Source organism: Anarhichas minor, unplaced genomic scaffold (assembly GCF_050575085.1).
Source record: "Anarhichas minor isolate MPS153535 unplaced genomic scaffold, ASM5057508v1 ptg000087l, whole genome shotgun sequence".
Classification (NCBI taxonomy): Eukaryota; Metazoa; Chordata; class Actinopteri; order Perciformes; family Anarhichadidae; genus Anarhichas; species Anarhichas minor.
In genome coordinates this window covers 2,283,930-2,297,817 of record NW_027466533.1, presented here as the reverse complement: position 1 = coordinate 2,297,817, position 13,888 = coordinate 2,283,930, and positions in this window count along the sequence as shown.

Here is a 13,888-nt window from a genome sequence, read left to right as displayed (position 1 = left end):
AGAGCAGACGGATAACTTTTAAACTCAATCTCAGTTTTATAATAATCCCTTAAATAAGGAAACTGTTGAGCAAGCGTTCCCCTTTACTGTCAGGGTATTCAGAACCTTGGTGTTCATTCACCATCTTTTATTTTGACACCGGCATGGCCTGTCTGGTAGGGTCACGCGCCTGCATTTGCCAGTACATTGGAATAACAGCGTAGTCGTGTATCTTCAATCTGGTAATCTGTTGTCTGTCACAAGATATTTCAGTAGAAAGAAGTGTTAATAGAAAGATGATTGTCTGGAAGAATTAGAGGTGCTGAGGTTGCAGCGAGGCCCATGGCAGGCTTTGGGATTTTGTGCTCCACTTCACCTGTCATTGCTTAGGGAAGAAAAGGAATCTCCCTAATGGCCGGAGCCGGGGGCCCAGGGCGAAAAGAGGGTGTCTGGGGGGAGAATGGGTCTCAGGGTTGGTTAGAGAAACAGACACTTATTCGGCAAGAAAGCACACATAATTAAGGCTGTGCTTTAAAAACATCAACCTTCGGTATCTGCACAGTCAAATGCAATTGTTATGGGTGCTACTAGTTTGGTGAAGCTTTCGAGGTTTCCAGATTGGTGCCTGCTGGTTCTCTTCTAAAAATGGGTTCAAACGGGTTCAGAGCACTCACATAATTTACTCAGTTTCTGCACATGGCCTTGATATTACAAGCTTTTCAGCAGAATTGTTCCCATCTAACCGGGAACATGGATACTTCGGCAGAATCATTTAGTACCCTCCGAAATTGCCTAATTACCACCCCATGCAAAATGCATGAAGTATGGATTTCATCTCCTGGTTCTTCACCCATGTCAGTCGGTCGGTATTCACGCTATTAGCATCACTTCCACTGGGCTGGCCAGGGCGGGGCGGTGGAGATAATGAGGGAGGAAGTCCCAGTATACACCATTGGAGGATCCAGTGGCCCAAATGTAGGGAGACAAGGCTGCCATCTTCGACCCCGTCAGGGAGGGTCCACTGTTTCTGTGATCGCGCAGAAGGTGACAGACATTGATTGTGTGCAGTCTGACATAGAATCACAGCAGAAAGGAAAGGTCAGGGTCAAATGGCGTGAAAGTGAAGAAATGGCTGGGCATCACGCAACGTCCCGAGATGAACGATGCAGGCTGCATGTGTTTTTCATCATTAGCTGTTAATCGCAGTCGGAACAGTTTGCTCTCCTCTGATCTCAGCGGGAGACACGCGGTGATATTCTCCAAAGCCTTGTTTATTAAAGAAAATATCTACTAATGAAGAGCAAAGTTTATATTTGTTAAACATGCTTTGTGGTGAGAGATTTTACATGTTTTAAAGATTACAGATCTGGCAAAAATAGATGTACTAGAACAACTTTTGCACCCGGGACAAAGACAATCTCTTGGGCTAATGCGTGTTTATCCCCTTCAGACCTGGAACATGAAATATTTATGGGTTTTCAGCCAATGGAGATGCATTGTTTGGAAATTTGACTTCTGCCTTCGAGTCTAACTGAAAGAGTGAGAAACTTTAAGTTATGCATTTGTTTACATGCAAACTTGGCTTTCCGGAACTGTAATTGACATACTTACAATATCCACTGTTACTTTGGAGATGTTCAACGTTAAAAACACAGGACGTTTGCAAAATTGTTGTCCATCCCACTAAACATCTGGTCAGGAGTAACATTCAGAAGTCTGATAACAATATTATTCGTATGGTTTATGAGGTAAGGGCAATCATTTAAAATCATGCAACATACTTTTTTATTTTACATTACATAGTCATTTTAGATATAACCACATTCATATTCAAAGTAAGCAAGTTAATTCCATCATATTTGAATTTATTACAGCTGCAGAGATTCTTGGGCCTGCAAAAAACATAGAACTTCCATTGGGTAGACCTAGTGGACTTAATAGAAACGTGATTTGCCATAATTTCTTTATGCTTGAGTCCCATTCACACACGAGAGAAGGTCTGCCCATGTTAACTATTGCCTTTAAATGGAGGCTGTTCACAATCCGCTCTATGCCGTTCCCCAGGTGTAGTGTGTATGAACGTGGCCACGGTAAGAGTCACAGACAGTACTCGGGCCCCCGCAGCAGTGAAACGGCGATCTGGACTTGTGCGATCTGGCCAGTGCCCGGACACGCTGCTCTGCTGCTGCGATGGAAAAAAACAGCTGTGACGGCAAAACATCAAGGTCGATCAAACGCAGTCAGAACACAGGCAGACCTTAGATACAGAGAACAACCATATAGCCAAAAGCAGTGCTTTTCTCAAAGGCCTTCTCCTTTTCTTTGAAAGTTGGTGATGGTGGTGCATATTTACAACGTGCATGAGTCTGTTAAAGCCCGGTTAGGAAGGTACAACTGTTGCACATTCCGCTTGCTAAAACCTTAGTTGTCTCTTCTTTCTTTTTCTAGAAGCAAGAACCATTCCTTTTCTCACTGTCTACAACTCCCCCCCCCCCCCTCATTAAAGTCACTGGACTCCAAAGCGTTCTCGGAAAACATTCCTATTTTTGTCTGGGTGACAGAGGCGGAACCGACATCTACAACAAAGGTGAGTGAGATATAATTGACTGTAAACCAGGTACTGAGTCGTCGCTTGTCACGCGGCCCGTCTGAACCTCCTTTAAACAGGCGCTCTGCACTCGTTATTTTGGTTAAATCTGAAAGCCTCACCTTTTCTGATCAAAAGTTTCCTAATATCACAATCCCCCCCAAACTTATCCTTAAAGACAGTATTGTGTCGTTACACGTGTTTCATCTCCTCTAAAGTTCTTGTCGGCGAACTATTGATGCGGCGGAGCTGAACCGTCTCCTTTTGAAATGTTCACCTCGGAGGGCAGCGAATCCAAATCTCTCCGCGCGATTGAGCTGAGCCGCGGGGCCTTCAGGTGGAAAATCAAACACTGTTTCAAGCACTTCCAAGCTCTTCATCGGGAGCTGCCGATGTTCAAGGCTCCTCCAAAGCTTCCCTCTGCCAACCCGCATGTAAGAACTGCTAATTCGCTCACCTTTTTGTCGTCTCGCTTTACACATGCAGCACACGCGCTGGAGCCACGTGCGGCCTCACGCGAGACGTAGACACGCGCGCTGAACTTCGAGATGTTTTTTGGCAAGAAACCTATTTATGCCCCGTCCTTCCTCTCTTGTGTCCCTGAGTGTTTATCTCTCAGCTGAGGGTACTCAGTTTCTCTTCAGCTCACTCTCATTTCCTTCTGTTCAGCAGCTCGGAAAAAATACAGCATGTTCTGGCAGACGGCAGAAATTCATTTATATAACAAGCCCACTGAAGGATTTGAGAAAAAACTTCTAGCCGAATGAAAACTTGCAGTCTGCTTAAGCATCCATTGGGATATTGGGATTTAGAGAGAATTCTGTATTAAAAAAGAAATTGCCATTGAATTCTGCAAGCACCACGAAGTTTAATGATGCAACTTTTCAACCTTTAGAAAAACAGCTTTTATCTGACACGTGTATGATCCCATTAGGTCTGAAGATATCAAGTAATAGACATAATAGAATCGCATCCCCGATTTAAACCTTCATGCAGTAATAATGTTAATGCTGTAATTCCGGCTCTGTGGAGACACAGTCATTAGGCTATGTATGCACTCTACAGCTGAGAGAAACACAGCTGGACTCCGTCTGACGGATGCAGCTGGAGGACAACCCCGAGAAACATCCTCAAAAAGCGCTGTAACCCAAGCGACCGCAAGTGCGGCCACTTGCAGTCAAAGCCTCGTCTTGTATAAAGAGTGACATCAATGCAGTCAACTCCACTGAAGGTGATCCATCCGCGCTTTAATTAGGCGCGAGGAGCTAACAGTAATTTCCTCCTCGTTCGGAGCTCCGCGGCCCGCACGAGGAGAGTCCCTTCACAGAGGACGGTGATGGAGAATATCTTGCATTAATGAGGGGAATCACAGCAGGCAGGAGCAAAGAAACTATCACTTAAAGAGCTAAGATGGCCGCTAATATCCGTTGCCTAAAGAAGAAGAAGAAAGAAAGGAAGAAAAAAAAAAGCGATGAGATGACACATTATAATAATGATGCGTAAGTGCAAAGTAAGCATTTTTACAGTAAATTTGTTCTTAAAGAATATGTGCGAGATACTGGAAGTGAAGTATTATATTCTGCTGGAAAGCTTGCGGCTTCATTAGGCTGCCAATGTGTCATGGTCAACTTCATTCTTTTCAAAGGCTGTAGACAGAAAAAAATAATAAAAATCAGATCGTGTGCAGTTTCTTTTATTGTAAACCGTTTCCTTTCAGAGAGGAAAAGAAGATGAATCTTTATTTTCTTTGCGGTGCTGTGTGATACTTTTTTTGGACGTCAGTCAGACTTCCTTTGTAAGAAATGGGAGCGTAACTTTAGTTTATTTCATTGTGCTGTATGCTGAGGACGACAAATGTATTGTTTGAATTAGAAATGCACACGTTTATAAAATTGTAGGATGGCTCATTTGAGTCTCAATTGAATTACTTGTTGAAACTATGCTACTGAGACCTTTTTTGCCTGCATTGGTGTTTGTTGGTTTATGAAGTTAAAGGGTTAATCTTGACACAAAGTGGGGAACAAATGCAATTCCAGAGTGATAATCCTGCGGTGTGTGGTACTTTCGGCCTGAAAGATAAGAGAAGAAATGACTGCACATGTGGTAGCATTAGTCTACATCTGAGTTAAAACAGATTCAGCACTCCACACGCTGAATTCAACCATTGTGTTGAGTCTGGCACACTTTGTAGATGGCTGGTGGGGAAAGGACTCTTTTGTTCTCTACATGAGGCCGGAGGACAACCAGGTGGGAATGGTGATCCTCTGTGATAAGGGCTTTTTTTTCTCCCCCCCTTCACATCAGGATGAGCACCCAGGAGCCCGGGTGTCCATCACGGAGTCACTGTCGAGAACCTCCCCAGGCAGGCATCTCTTCTTATCGTATATTTACATTTTGCTGTGATGGCATAGCTACACATTTGTGCTGACTGCACTCCTGCACAGATTACTTGTGTGCCGTGTTCTCTATCTCTGTATACATGCCACAAATGTCACATCCATATTGTTTGGGAACAACACAGGATGTCTCCATCAGGCTCTGCCAAGAAAGAAGCGCCGGACTTGAAACAGAATGCATGCAGGAGTAATGAAACCAGTGTAGAAACTACAGCATGCATGGCTGTTCTTCCGTCTTTTGTCTCCCAGTCTTTGATGGGAGATATAGGATATATGAACTGCCCACCTCTACAGTCAGAATTATGTTCGTGGCTTGCAGGTTTGTTAATCCTGTGCTCTACTTTAATGCCATGGGATTAGGAGCCATAGGGTTTTTTGTCAGAACCTCGTGGTATGTACCAGTTTTCCACGGTGGAAAATGTCTATTATGTGTAAACTTGTGTCCTAACTGCAATGTAAACAGACCCACGTCCTTGACACAGCGCTTTAGTAAATATGTATATGTGGCAATGTGTGCATCTGGCATTGTAGTCTATCCTTTATTCTTTTCATGCCTGCCTTGTAAAGCACTTTGTAATTGTTCCTCGTTTTGAAAAGGGTGAGCACCCAAAGGTCGAAAAGGGTCGTCGCTTTACTGCTTTATTTTTATTTGTTGATTTTACAAAATTATTTTTCTAAATTATTTTATTTTATTTATTTTGTTATATTTATTTCTTTGTTTATTTTTTATCATAGCGACTGTTTTTCCCCCGTTTTATCTGGGTGTAACTCTTACTCTTACCTTGTTGTGCTTTGTTGGGCCTCACTGTTGAGCTTTCTGTTGTTATTGCCTTGCTTTTGCTGTTTCGTCTGTCAAAGCACTTTGTACACTCTGTTTTTAAAGGTGCTATATAAATAAAGTTATTATTATTATTATTATATAAATAACCTTTACTATCATTATTATGAACCACAAAAGATACAAACATCCGATGCACAACATGAGACTAGTAGTCTAGTATAATCTAGCGTTAAATACTACAGTGACACAGAAAATGTGGATTTTCTATCAAATGTGGCATCGTCAAAACTAAGAGCCAATCAGCTCTTTGATCAGGCGACAGCCAGGCGTTTCCCATCATGCCCCGGGTCTTGCAGTGGGTTGGAGATCAAGTTTGCCAGAGCAAGTTGGGGATCAAGTCTGACACAAATCAGGCATTGTGCAGCATGCCAGGGATTGCTTCTGTGCGAGCCTGGCTCATTTCGAATGAGCCCGTTTTGTGGTGTCAGTCGTTGTAACGAGCATATACAGACACAAGCTGTGTGTGTTGCAACTGAAGCAGGGCTGATGCCATGGATGAGCCTGAACCATTTGGGAAATATGCTGTAAATCAAAACAAAAGGCTAACTATTGAATAGAGTGGGAGAATCTTTCAGAAAATGTACTTGGCAAAGTAAGGTATGTAATTGGTATCAGTACTGAAGCTCTGCTACGGTACAGTATTGGCAACAGTATCAACATCTTTCAAACATACATAACCCTATGTTACCGTAACATTAACATATTAGTGGTCCAACCAGATCTCATGGATAGGCGTATAGATAGCATTTCAGTGTGTCATTGATGATGACATACTGAACATGATATTTTTCGCCCGCTTTTCATGTAACGCCTCGTTGTTGCCGTGAAAAGGTTGCGTTTATTTTTAGGCAACAAAAACACTTAGTCAGGTTTAGAAAAAAGTCATAGTCGGGCTTAAAATTATTATGTAGGTTAAGTAAAATAGAAAAACAGAAAACACCTCACAAAGGCAACCAACATAAAAAAAGAAAAAACACTCTTGGTGGCAAATCCTGTGGTTGTTGCAACCATCCACCTCCCCATTGTCTTCCCAGCTCACCCAACATAAGCACTCTCTCTTACATTTTAAACTGCGTCGCCTATTCATATGGATGCATTTACAATGCAGTCAGTAAAGTCTACATGGCATACAAATGACACGCAAAAAGCAAGAACGACGTTCTCATTGTTATTCTTAAAGCACGCAAAATGACTTACAAATGTCGGGTCATTCATACGGGCTAAATGATCACAAATCATTGTCTCTATCATTATGAAAAAGATAACATCCGTAGCCACTTAATAATAACCAAACTAAAAACCTTTAATAACTGCCACACTTCCTAAACACCTGCAGTCGTTGACACGCAGACGGAGGTTAAGTCCTGTCCAGTTCCATCAGCTTCACCCCATGCCTCCACAGGTGTCTACGGCCCTGCCTCCCAGAGTGACGGAGCCATCATAACACATCACAGCTCAGAGTGGGAGAGTGGCAGCAATCCATCCAGCCTACTGTACGAGTGTGGGGCCCCTGGGCACGGGGATGGACCTCGGATCATTCGCCGGATGCCCGGGATGATTCTTTTAGGGGATGGCAGAACACTTTGTCAGCATGTGGCTCCCTGCAGGGTTCTTTCTTACGGGGGTCAGGATTCGGACCAGAAGAATGGTTGGATGAATGGCCGAAGGGGGGGGGGGGGGGGGGGGGAATGCAGTAAAGAAGAAGGGACATGTGAGACCTGCCAGCGGTTAGGTTTGATTTGTCCTGTACCGCGGTCCCTGCTGTTGACCTCTCCCTGGTTTTGCTCACAAAAGTGTTCCGCCAAAAACCCTCTCGTCGCCATGGCACCCCAGGCCCCGGCATGATTGACACCTTGTCACATTATCTTATGACAGCGCTTGGGGAGAGAGAGAGAGAGAGTGCTGAGGAGTGATACTGAAGTGGCTGGGGACTCGCATACAGTCAAACACACACACACACGGTCACACATACGCACACGGGCTTGCACGCATATACAGTAAACACACCCTAAGGAGCTCCAGCACACTTTAGCTGGGTATTGGAGGTGCAACTCAGTGGATGTGTCTGTGTGTGTGTGTGTGTGTGTGTGTGTGTGTGTGTGTGTGTGTGTGTGTGTGTGTGTGCATATCGTGCTCTAGAGGCATAATTCACCAAACACTGGGGAAGGTTGATAGAGGGACGCAGATGTTTTGCACATTGTGTACATCGGGCTGCACAGACATGCTATTTTAGGCAGCGGGGTGTATGGTACAGTCTGCCGATTCCTTTATGAGATGAACATCAGTTTCTATTGCTGGAGATAGCCCCAGGCCTTTATTTATGTCAGTCTATACCCAAGAGAGGCTTCATTACAGCAATGCAACGTCTCTGGCATATTTACCGAGTAGTTGTAAATCAGCAAAGAGGACTAAAAATAGATGAAAAGAGAGTTGATCTAAACTTTGTTCTAATGCTAATATGATGTGAGGCTCAGAAAAGGCAGTTGAATCAGTAACATGCTTTTATTGAACAGCTTACTGCTTCAGAAGGCACATTCCAAACCAATGATGCGCATTAAAAGGTTCTATATGATATTCAGAGCAGGAATATAGCAGCAAACAACTGTTAGCTGAGCAGAGAATGAAGTCACTCTGTGTTGAAATCCAAGCCTTTTCTGATGGCCGGGCAGGCCGCATGTGCCCTCTTTTTTGTGTGTGCCCCGCTTGCTAGCTAATGGCCGCCCTTCAGCACTGCTCTCATATGGCGGTTACAGCTGATAACGTCACCCGATCCATGAAGTGTTAGGCCCCCCCTCCGGTTACCCCCACAGATTAACATTGGTAGCTCTGCCAGCACTGTTCCCATTGTTTGCACTGTTTGCGTCGTTACCACTGTTAGCTGCTAACCAGCGGCTCAGCCGTCGCCATGTTGACAGCCGAGTGAAGGTCACTAGATATGCTATGAATTCTATATTGAGCTCTTTCAATGCTCAATTCTGTTGGATGGATCCTAATAGGAATGTAATGGTTTAATTTTAATTATGCCTTTAATAGTAAGGTACTAAGCCACCTGGCTCTACATCACTATTGCCCCATTTACACTGCAGAAAGATTTCCACGTACCTTTTTTAGGACTTTACCTGTATGCTGATGGCAGAAAACCTAGTTTTGGTTTCAGCAAACCAAGAAGTCTTTGCTCATGAAGAGCTACTATCCAATAGGAACTCAGGTTGGTGTTTGCATTGCTTAATGTTACTGAGACTTTGCTGAAGGCCTTGAGACAGTGTTCAGTATTTATTTACAAGTAAACAAAGTTGTTGCTAGTATCAATGTTAGGGACTTGTGATAAAAATGTCTTTGAATGTAATTCATTTCAGACAAAGTCTCGCAAACCAAGTAATATGAAAACAAAAAAGTCTCGAGTGAGTAGTCTGACAAGAGAAATAGAGCAAAAAAAAAGGGAGACAAAACTTAAAGGGACAGTTCACCGCGTAATCAAAAATGCAATACTATTAGTTCCTGGAACTGTTTGTGCAGTGTGAAAGCGTCAACCCAGCCAAGACTTCTCGACACACCTTGCCACACAACAAGATATTCAACCCTCAGGCCCAAACTCGGCTGTCCAGGCCATCACATGCCAATATCCTGCTCAGTTGTGCTTCTCTTCACTTTCAACAGACAACTTTTGGAAGTATATCTCAACACCTGCCACACAGTTTTCATAAACTGACTGATTCTAACACTTATTTACCATGAAACCTCACAGTGTGACTCTACGCCAAAATATGCTAAAAATACGACACGTTACAGGACTTCAGTCTTCGTCGGGAGTTGCCGAGGACAGGTCGATGTTCTCAGGTCACTAAGTAGAACGGACAGTGGTAACCCTTTCTGTAAATGGGACTCGCGGGGAGCCGTCTCCAGCAGTGGGCCACCAATGTTTGTCCACATGGGTATGACCCCTTTTCGAGGGCCAGGTCAGAGCAGGCATGCCAGTAACAGCTGGGTGAGGATGACGAGTGTCAGACCACAGCACACGTCAAAGCTCCGGACAAGCATCTGACAGCTGGACGACACTGAACTGGAAGATTTGTTGAGTTCATGTTTGTTATCAGTGAAACGCATTTTTCATAAACCATAATGATAATTTAACATAAATTTAAGTTGTATGTATTATATCATATTATTTCATTCGTACCCACCACCTGTAAGCTAAACCAGTCATTGGACACACATCCCTCCCCCTCATCAATTATTTGGCAGGTGTATTGAGCAGAATCAGGCCAATATGAAGTCCCCATTAGCATCTGAGGCCCACTTTAAGGGTGGATATTCATCCACCTCTACCTCTCACACTGAGGCTCCCTCCCTCCCTCCCCCTCTGGAGGCCTGCATTAAACAGAAAGACTGCATGGATGAGTGAGTCAACAAATTACCACAGCCAATAAATGGAGAGAAATGATCCGCCTCTCTATATGCCACCAGTCTCTTATTTTCCCTTTCTTTCCCCTTGTTTTCTCTGTACTGCCCCCCCCCCACTACCTTACTGACCTCCATTAGGGTTATTGTCCCGGGCTTTTAAATAAACATGATCTTAGCCTGAGCTTCTCCTTATTGCATTCAGTTAGAGCATCCCATCCCTCATGCTTGACTGGTTGCGTCCATCAGCTCAGGGGAGCCTGACTTGCTGCAAAAATCCCAGCAAATGCACGCAAAGCCGCTACAGCTGTTGGTCTAACCTTTGAGTGTCTCCTAAGGAGCACGGTGATATTTACACTTAATAAAATTATGCCTACCAGGAGAATATGCCGCTGACATTTGCCATTTGTCAAGTTGAGGTGGCAGCGAGGCTCTACGAGTCATTAGTGTTCAGGGTACAGTCGAGAGTTCCTCAGCCTGCAGTCGCCCATTACTGCACACGGAAGCAATCTCTGTAAAGATCATATGTAACTGCCACATTGCATTAAAGGAGTCTTTTCGCATGTATAACACTAATTCTTCTTTTCTTCTTCTTTTTTTTCATCTTTCGCACAGCGTGAAGCCAATCTTTCCTTCATTCTAACGCAGCGTTCCATTTACAGTAGTAGTAAGTGTCAAACAGCCCTTGAGCTGAAAGGTGGTGATTTTCTGTGGAGGGTCTCTTTGCTCATGTTTCCCGGAGCGATCTGGCCTCAAGTTGAAAAGGAGGTTGCAGTTATAGATATAGATGAAAAGTTAACGGCCGGCAATGGCTGTGTACTGGTACAGTATGTACCGGTACGGGTAGTAGAAGTTAGGGAATAAGGGAGGGACAATGTGGGAACTTAAAGAGACAGTTCACCTCAAAATCAAAAATACATATTGTCCATCTTACTCATAGAATTTATCAATCTAGTTTTGGAGCCATAGAGAGCCATAGAGATGTCTGCCTTCCGTCCAATATAATGGGACTACATGCACTCAGCTTGTGCTGCTCAAAGCGCCCAATAAATACAAATGATAAACTGTCTTTCTCTTTCCAGAAATCATGAGCCGGGTACAAGAAATAATTCACAGACCTTGTTGTGAGTAGTTTCATGTCATTAGTTGACAGAAAATTGTTCCTATGAACCTGCTCATAACAAGGTCAGTGTCATCTGGTCACATTATATTGGAGAGAAGGCAGACATCTATTTCAAAAGTAGGCAACTCACACCAAAACAATCTAGATTGAGCATTAACTGTCCCCCAAAGCAAAAAAAAGTACTATTTAGTTTGCCGATCCTCTTTTTGCTATCGTCTGTGCCCCTTTTCTGTTCATAAGTTTATTGTAATGTTTTTTTTAAATAAATCAAAGCAGATTCATACACTGCTACTGAAGAGACTGCCCCATCATCTCACAAACTTACAGCTTTTCTGCTTAGTATGTCATTCTATACCCTGTAATAATAGAATAGGTACATTGTACATTGGGGATCTTAATCTAAAGCCGAAAGAAAAACTAGGATATTAATGAGGAGCTTAGAATAAAGGGGCTACATTTTTAGCCCATGCAGAGTGATAGATGTTGCAGGTGTCATGCCCTTCCCCGGTAGAGTCAAAAAGAGGACATGCTGCTTAGGCTTGGTTCCTTCTGAGAAGACAAAAGGACAGAAGAAGTCTGCCCAGGATCATTTACAAATGATGGGTCCTTTCGAAACACAGCCGTTGTAATGATGAGGATGAATTTGGCCTCGATTAAACATACGGTATACAAGAATGTTTGCTTGTTGCGTGTTCAGAGCTTGTTGTTGGTGCTACGAAATGTTGATGGTAGGTATGTAGGTTGTGTTTTAGAGCGCATTTTCATTCTAAAATTATATTTGAAGTCGTCATTGATCACAACAACAATGAGATGCAGTGGGAATACATCAGAGGTATTACAATGAGCATAAAAGAAGAACAGAAGTAATGTACAGTGCCTATAAAAAGTATCCTCTACGCTGTTCCCCCTAGGCTTTTTCATGTTCTATTCCCAAGGAAAAGAAAAAAGTGTACTCAAGAAGTTCCTGAAAACTTTGTATTTCTAGTACGTGTTAGTGTTTGTCTGAATATTCATGAGAAAATAAGCAACAACCAAAGTTAAAAAATAAGAAAAACAACATCCTAATTTATAATTTATTAAGAGTTTAACACTCAAAAATCCTCACTATCACATTTTGATTTTAAATCCTAATTTGTGTAAAAAAAACACCTTCCTGTGCTTTAAATCAAAACCACAAAAGTTGTACGTACTGTTTTAAAATGTGTCAATATTACATTGAATCTATGACGTGATTTAGAAGCACATTGGAAACTGGTCTTTGTCATGTTGGTTTCAACATTCTGCTGTGGGTTTCATAACTTTTGTTATTTGTTAGTGTTCTCTTTTTTTGAAAGTGTGTTTGAGCCTTTTGGATTAGAGAAGCTTTTGTGATTGTTCATAATGCATGCGTTGATGTTTATTTTTGTGATCATCTTGCTTTTTTTCTGACAACCTCCCGTTTAGTTGGTGCTTGCATAAAGTTTATAGTGTTCCTTCCAATACAGGACTATCCTCAAACTCACCCTAATGCATCCCCTTAGCTATCTCAGTAGTCACAGCGCTTTACCCACATTATTTTACCCATACTGCTTTATTCAAAAAACACTCAAAATGGAAATATTACAAAGTATTCTTAGACTAAACTAAGATAACGTGGAATTAAAGACTCACGTCGCTGTAGCTCAGAAAATCCAACACAGTCTAGGTAATTAATAGGAAACAGAGAATCTATAGTTAAAATATTTAATTAGACTTTATGGTGTAAAGCTGTTGTGTTGTACTTCAAGGAGTGCAGAAGAAAACAATTACAATTGTAACGATGTATAGCGATATATTCTCAGGATATATTCTAACAATAAATTCTAGTGATAGATTCTAACAATATATAAAGATAGATTCTAACTATACATCCACACGATTTATTCTAACGATATATAATGATATATTCTTACGATGGACTCTAGGGATATACTCATTCTCATGTGACACAAGTGTCAACAGTCACCACCACAATCACTGGACTATGTTTACTGCTGATTACCCCTGTAGCCAGAGAGACCAGTAGCATTCATTTAACTGTCCCTGTTAAAAAAAAAAAGACATATATATTATTAACGCCTCGCTGTTGGAGGCCTCCGACAACCAGTCAAGTTGTTCTGCTGTATGTCTATTACTGTAGAAGTTCAGTGAGTGAAACAAAAAACTGAGTCACATTCCTTGCATGTATAAATTCACATGCTTGGCCAGTAAAGCTGATTCTGACAGTAGACAATGCTTTAAATATGTATGTTGCTGCAAAAACGCTAAACGTGGATGCTACACACACATTTTCAACCCAGCATCATAGAAGATCCACAAAGTCTCCACAATTTCAAGGTGGGCCCCCAAGAGCAGTGTTACCAATTCAGAATCCGACCAAATGTGGTCGTATTCTCCCCTTTTGTTGCTGAGTCATGGAGTTGAATAACAGCCAGTTAAGTGATTTTTGCAGAGCATTATGATGTCACAGTGAAGTTGACCGTTGACCTTTTGGATACAAAATGTCATCACTTCATCATTTATCCTATCAGACATTTGTGTGACAT